This window comes from Lissotriton helveticus, chromosome 8, assembly GCF_964261635.1.
Source record: "Lissotriton helveticus chromosome 8, aLisHel1.1, whole genome shotgun sequence".
In the NCBI taxonomy this organism is placed as follows: Eukaryota; Metazoa; Chordata; class Amphibia; order Caudata; family Salamandridae; genus Lissotriton; species Lissotriton helveticus.
In genome coordinates this window covers 383,170,655-383,177,784 of record NC_136069.1, presented here as the reverse complement: position 1 = coordinate 383,177,784, position 7,130 = coordinate 383,170,655, and positions in this window count along the sequence as shown.

The following is a 7,130-nucleotide window of genomic DNA, read 5'->3' as shown; positions in this document are numbered from 1 at the left end:
TGCTATGAAAGATGGTGCGACGCCCCTTATGTCCATATATACCAGCCGGCCCTATACCATACCATAAGTAGCAACAGAAACAGCTCTTGCATGTTCCATAAATGTGTAGAACATGTATTCTTCCCCTCATTAAAGGAGCCAACAGTCAAATTTCTCTGAGAAAGCTAGCTGTAAGACACAAACTTTGACCTCTGTGACATCACGAGAAGAGTACACATAAGTGGCTTTTCCAGAAGTGGTGCTGCCAAAAGTGGCATTCGTGGGCTTCATACTTATTAAATAGAACCGAAGAAGCCACTGGAGCTTTAAGTTTGTTGGAGGTTTAGGGCGTATTAACAATGTTTCAATAACACCAGCGTTACTCACCTAGTCACAGACATCGCCTGTCTTTTTGTCACCCTATAGCATGTGCAATAAGCCATCAAAGATATGTTATCAGCACTGAAATCGAACATGCTCTGTGTCTATTTTTCGGAAAGGTTTGAAGACCCATTTATTTTTTGCGGCATAACTGTAGGCTTTGCCTTAGTCCATGTGTTGTTGCTGTTTTGAGGCCGGTATCTTAGCGCAGGGACACACTGGCCCGGTGTAACCAGGCGCTCTACAAATGCAATTATTATTATGTGATCTCGAGAATACACCTAATTAGCTGCAGAAGGCGCTTAACCACCTTAGTCATCAAATTGGGTTTGGAGTCTTGTATCCTGCTGGTGTCAGTTTGTGGCCTCTGTTTACCTCATCACTAACTCACAACTAATCATTGCTTTGTTCCGAGATCTGGTGGACACAACACGCAGAATCCTCAACGCTTGGATACCATGAATGGGTTTAAACGTGGCCAGAGTTCACAGAATTGTCCTCCCTTACAGTGTTCACCCCCTCATGCTGCCCCTGTTCTTGAATAGACACTGTATAATTCCACGACCAAGCACACCTTATGCCATTTACTTTAGTAGATTAGTGTAGAGAGGTCACCCTACTTTAGAGTGGCATAAGCAATGTAAAACCCATGGGGATTTAAGAGCGCTTCAGTGGTAGGCTTATGCATGAGTCCACACCACTAGGACATATCATTTATAGTCCTGGACTTTCCTTTGAAAGGTCGTTGCTTTCAGGAGCAGTAGTTCAATGTGTTCAGCTGAAGTAAGTCAAGACTACAAGTCCCATAATGCCCAAATGCAGCAGGTGCAGCGGGGACCCAATGCCTTAGGGAAAACTGAACCCTGTATAGACGAAAATCAGTACTTGAAGTGAGCTTCCTTTGTGATGTGAAGTTATATGGCAGCCATATTCGCTGCCCTAGACTAACATGAGCGGCGCAGAAGAAGCAGTCTGTAAACTGTTGCTCGAAAAAAATATTGCTCACTCTTCTTGTGAAAACACATCAATGAGGAGGACAGGTACAAAACCCTTTCTAACTTTCAATTGAAAATGGACTTTGGACAAAGAACTGGGAGAGGATGCTCTATCTATATATTTAAAAACGAATGTATGTCTATCTGTCTGTCTGTCTGTTTGTCCTTTATGCATTACTACACCGTTCATCCAATCGCCATGAAAGTTGTTGAGTACACTCCCGTGAAGGTTTCTGGCATAAAATTTGTATAAATATCGGCCCCTCAGGACCCTCATAATCTTTCGAATACTGATAAACGTTTACAGTTTCCTGTGCGACTCGCTTTTGCAATGACCATCAACAAAGCACAAGGACAATCGCTGCAAGTGTGTGGACTAGATTTGGAGAATCCGTGCTTCTCACATGGGCAACTGTATGTGGCCAGCTCATGCGTCGGAAAACCTTCTGATTTATTCGTGTACGCACCAGATAGAAAAACAAAAAATATCGTGTATCCACAAGCACTCGAATAAATAAATAAAATTAAAACGACACTTTGAAATGTTTTCCATATTAAAATGAATACGTTTCAATAAAAATGACACAATGTAAATTGAATGTTATCACAACAAGTTTCCTTGAATTTCCTTTCTTCTGAGATCGCATCAACGCGCGACGGGTAAGCTAGTTTCTTTATAAAATATGGAACTTGATTTCACTGATTCAAGTGAAATAAGGCAGGACTTCAGATGCCAGAATGCACTAAGGGCCCCATTACGATGGCTTGCGGACTTTGTCTGCCCGCCACCGTAATGGAAAATGGGACCGACTGCCAGAAGTGGGGTTGTCCCACGAGGCCACTTTGGCGGGCGCATTCTGGCGTTTCACATTGCGAACGGTGTTGCTGGGTGCAGCTTCCTTCACAACGTTAAAAGTGCATGATTTGCATTGCCATGCACAACGCGACAGGCACTGCGCGGTGCATGCCACCTTGAGTATGGCAATGTAGCCACATGTGCAGCCCCCCCGGGCCCGTATTGGCCCCCCGCAAGCATTTTTTCGCCGGCCTTTTCATGGCGGCATCGCCGCCGTGGAATGGCCTTTGAATTTGCTCGTCATAATATAGATGGCGGTGCTTGCTCGGCACCGCCACCGTATTATACCCCAGATCCACACGACAGGCATTCGTAGCGAGTGCCTAGCAGCGGAACAGCGGCAGACAACGTTTCCGTCCACCACGGTACCCCCGCCATACTAATATGGCGAGGGTAAATAAGGTACAGATGGCGGGCGGATTGCCACCGTCGGCCCGGCAGTGGTGATCTGCCCGCCATCATAATAGGCCCCTTAGTTGTAATTTCTATAGCTTGCAAGGCAAATTATTTTGATTTTCACCAATAAAGCCATTGCAAAATGTAAATCTTCCTGCATCTGAAATCATTTAAAAGTTCTGAAACTAGGTCTAAAATATTTAGGAATTTAGCCAAGTCACTATTCCCTGCTCTGTTTTTATATGAACTATTTAAAATAGTCCATACTTGCTACCACAGTTTTAGAGGAAAGAAAGTGAGATTATGACAAACTGCACCTAGTGTATGTATGCGAACTGAAGAGGTGGGTGAGAGGTATGGAATGAAAGGGAGATCAGGAGAAGGAAGGAACGAACAGTGGAAGTGGGAGACACAAGCAGCAGAAGGAATGAACAGCGAGAGACTCAAGGCAAAAAAGAGAAGAATTGCAGTGAGGCTACATAAGTGAAACAAAGAGGGAAAGAGGTAGATGGACACAGAACATTATAAGGAGGTGGAGAAATGGCAATGGAGGAATGTGAGACAATAAGAATAGGATAGGTAGGTTGTGAAAGCAAGAGAGAAGAAGACCAAGAGAAAGGGCAGCTAGAATAGGGAAATTGGGGATGAAGATAGGAAAGTAAACTGAGAGACAGAGGAAGAGAACATGGACGACAGGGGCAGAGAGGGGGATGGAAGGAGGAAGAGGGATGCCAAAAGAGGGAAATAGAGACTATAGAGACAAAATAAAAAGTAAGAGGACCATAAGTAGGGAGAGATCTACACAGACTGAAAGCAAGATTGATAAAGAGAGTGAGACAGTACACAGCACACATTAAAAGATAAGAGTAAAAGATTATTGTGTCAATGTGCTGATGCTACCCCACAAAGTCCCAAGGCTCTTGGCCGGCGTTTGAGCTGGGACACAGCCCTGGAGAGCGCGTACCTAGCAGCCGCAGCCGGTAGTGGGAGTACCTGCCGGGTGGTGTCGTGGAGAGGGGGAAGGGCAGGGTGGGGGGTGGTAATGTATGGATTACGGACCTTAACAGGTCAGTAAACATATAAATAAATAAAACTAATTTTGCTGCGCGCACTGCATCGCATTTGGTGATGCAGCGCACACAACGAATTTTTTTTATTTATTTATATGTTTACTTACCTGTTAAGGTCCGTAATCCATACATTACTACCCCCCACCCTGCCCCTCCCCCTCCCCACGTCGCCACCTGGCAGGTACTCCCACTACCGGCCGTGGCTGGTCCCTAGGCCCCGAGTGCAGTGAGGCCTGGCATTCTGAGGTGGGCCATGTACGCCCTTGAGGAACGTGCACGACTGAGATGTGGCAGAAAGGAGTGTCTCACGGCTCACTGGGATGGTGAGGAAGATGCGGTGGAGGGTATGCAACAGTGGCAAGCCAGTTTCGGGTTTTCAGTAGCTGAGCGGACCACGTCGCCCACAGGAGCAGGGAGTGGGTGGAGCACACGTGTTCCCTGGTATTCGGCACAGTGGGGCTGCGGGTAAACGGCTTCGCTCTTTGGGCTCAGCAGGGTGGTGCAGGCCGAGGGCTAAGCAAGCTGTGTGAATGGGGAGGTGCTAAGGACCCTCGTGAACAGGTGACATAGCCCAGAGGTGTGGGCAGAAGATCACTGCTGACTGCAGATGGGGCCACAGCCTAGATTGTTGAAATGGGTGAGGAGACCCTATGGCATATGGAGGGAGAGGGAGGCAGCTCGTGGTGAATGGTGAACTGGGGACCCGGCCAGACTGGAGCTCTAGAACAATCACAGCACGTGCCGTGGGCGGACAGTGGTGCCAAGGCACCTGGTAACCCTGCCAGAAAAGACATTGCGGGCCTTCCATACTGGTGGTATGGTTACTGCTGCTCCGGACGGCCACCACATGGCGACCTGACCCAATCTGAACATTGGTGAGATGTGTTTGTCGGGAGAGTCCCACCCTCCACCAATGACCCCTGTGTGGATGACAGACAAAGTGGGGGCTGTTGCATGTACTGATAACTTAACTGAGGACCAGACCCTTGGGGAATGACCCAGTCGTGTGGTATTGCAAGTCGCCATAGTCACTTCGGGAGAGGGGCCCGACTGATGTTGTGAGCACCAGCTCAGCTGCCGCAACACTGACACAGCAGGTGGGGGACATGGAGTGATTACATATTGATGGAGATACAGCGGGCCCCCACTTGTCACTTGGCACAACTGAAGAGCGATTTCTCTGCCGGAGATGCCAGACATTGCCTTTCAGACTGTGCTGTCTGACGGCTGCTGAGATGGTCAAACCTATAGGACCCAGACAGCAGGAGACCCTTTCCCGGGATATAGGGCCAATTCTTGCCATGCAGCCAATAGGAAAGGCCCACCTGAGCTACTGGAAACTACCCGTGAAAAACACATAGGATAATTTGAGCGCATCTTCCAGGCTATGCAGGACACTGAGGACCAGATGTACGACCCATTTTTGCATGTGCAAACAGGTTAACCACCTGTTTGCACATGCTGAGCCCTGCAGGCCACCATACCCGGGAGGGCCGCGTCATTCTCAAAGGGGTCACAAATTGAGAGTGCCTCATGAATATTGATGAGGCATGCAATTTGCGACTCCATTGGGAATTGAAAACAGTGTCTCTGACAGTGTTGTACATTGGCATTAGCGACTCGCAAATTGGGACTCACAATTTTTTTGCAATTTGCGATTAGCTAATACCAATGGTCCTACATCTGGCACTAGATCCACACTGGAAATAAAAATAGACACAGTTACATTGAAGCCAATTTTCTACGAGTGGATAATACAAACCTCTCTGGTCGACTAAATAATACGGAATCCGCAATTATATCACTGCTCCGTACAGTTCAGTATGGGCACCACCAACTGCGTGATCTACAGATGGAAGTAAAGGTTCTGAAACTGCGAGTGTAGGATGTGGAAGGCAGACATAGATGGAACGCTATCTGTCTCTTGGGTATACTGGAAAAAATAGAGGGCTTAAATAGGTAACTTTTCCATGAAGAATGGTTAATCGATACAGTGCTGGCTTGAAGGCTCCCAAAAGTTTTCTCCATTGAGATAAATGCTGCTGACGGGAGCGGACCCTCATCCTGTGATAGCTAGACTACTTAATTACAGTGATAGGCACCTCATCCTGAAACTGTTCCATACTAAAGTTCCCTGGAGATGCAAAAATGCAACAATCACAACCTACCCAGACAACACAGTGGATGTCCAAAAATAACATAACTCTTTTGGGGTGGTAAAGCAACAACTGTGGAACATGGGCCTAAAGTAAGCTCTCCTCTTTCCGGCCAGACTGAGTGTGGTCGAGAGTGACACAACCAGTGGTCGAAATGGGCGGGATCGGAAGGGCACGGCGTGCCCTTACTTCTTTAAGTTTATGCAGTCCGTTCCCCTACTTTTCTGTTTTTGAAAATGTGTCCCAGGAGGGCAGAAATAGCGAAAGCCTACTGATAAGTCTTGGCCGTTCGGGGACGGGCAGAGAAGGAAAAGGACTGTCTCTCCCTTCCTTCTTGCCCAGGGAAGATAAAGACAGTGTCTGCTTCCGTGCTGCTGCTGGCAGCTGTCCCTATCTCTCTCACTTCTTCCTCTTATGGCCTCTCTTTCTGTCTCGCTCCTTCTCTGCTGCTGAAAACCGTGACTTCAAGAAACGACTCTTACCCTCTCTTTCCTTTACTTGTTCCCATGTGAAATGGATCAAAAAAAGAAAGAAACCATTTTGCTGCCAATGTCTGTAATGTATTGAAGACACTTCTCATAAAGAATTTAGTAGTTCTTTATTTGTAGGCTGAAGATAAGCTGCGGGTACCAGGGGCCCAGGAGCACGAAGACAGGTAGTATTCAAACAGGCACAACAGAGTTCCGAACTAGAATATAAAGGGAACCAATAGCATTAGTAATATCAATATACATAAAAATAGACCTAACCGAGAAGAAATACTGACATAGCATGCCACAATGTTTTTTTCTGACATTTTTCTTTTCCAAAGTGCAGCCTCAGGGTGGAGAGAGATAAAAGGTTAAAAATACGAAAAATAACTAATCAAAGCATGTCAGAGTGGTCGCAAACTGGCCAGATTGGATTTATTCACACCAAAACACATTAGCACCACTTTACAGAGTTTGCCAGTGAAGCGCCACCTTCGTTTTGTTGTCTTTCTTTAAACAACGGGGCATATTTACAAAGAATTGACAGAGCACAGCGTTAGCCTTCTTGGCTTAACACCGCGCTCCGCCACTTGTGAAACGCAGGGCTGCACCATATTTACTCCCCCTGCACTAGTGATAATTGCACCTGCCTATCGCCAACACAGTCACCCTTGCACCATAGTGAAAGGGTGCCTGCATTGTAGCGGAATGATTGTTTATGTGCAGGAAGGTGTCCCTTCCTGCACATAAACAATCTGAAATGGCGATTTGTAACTTCTATTTGTGCTGCTTTATGCAGCACATATAGAAGTTGCAACTCGTCAGTT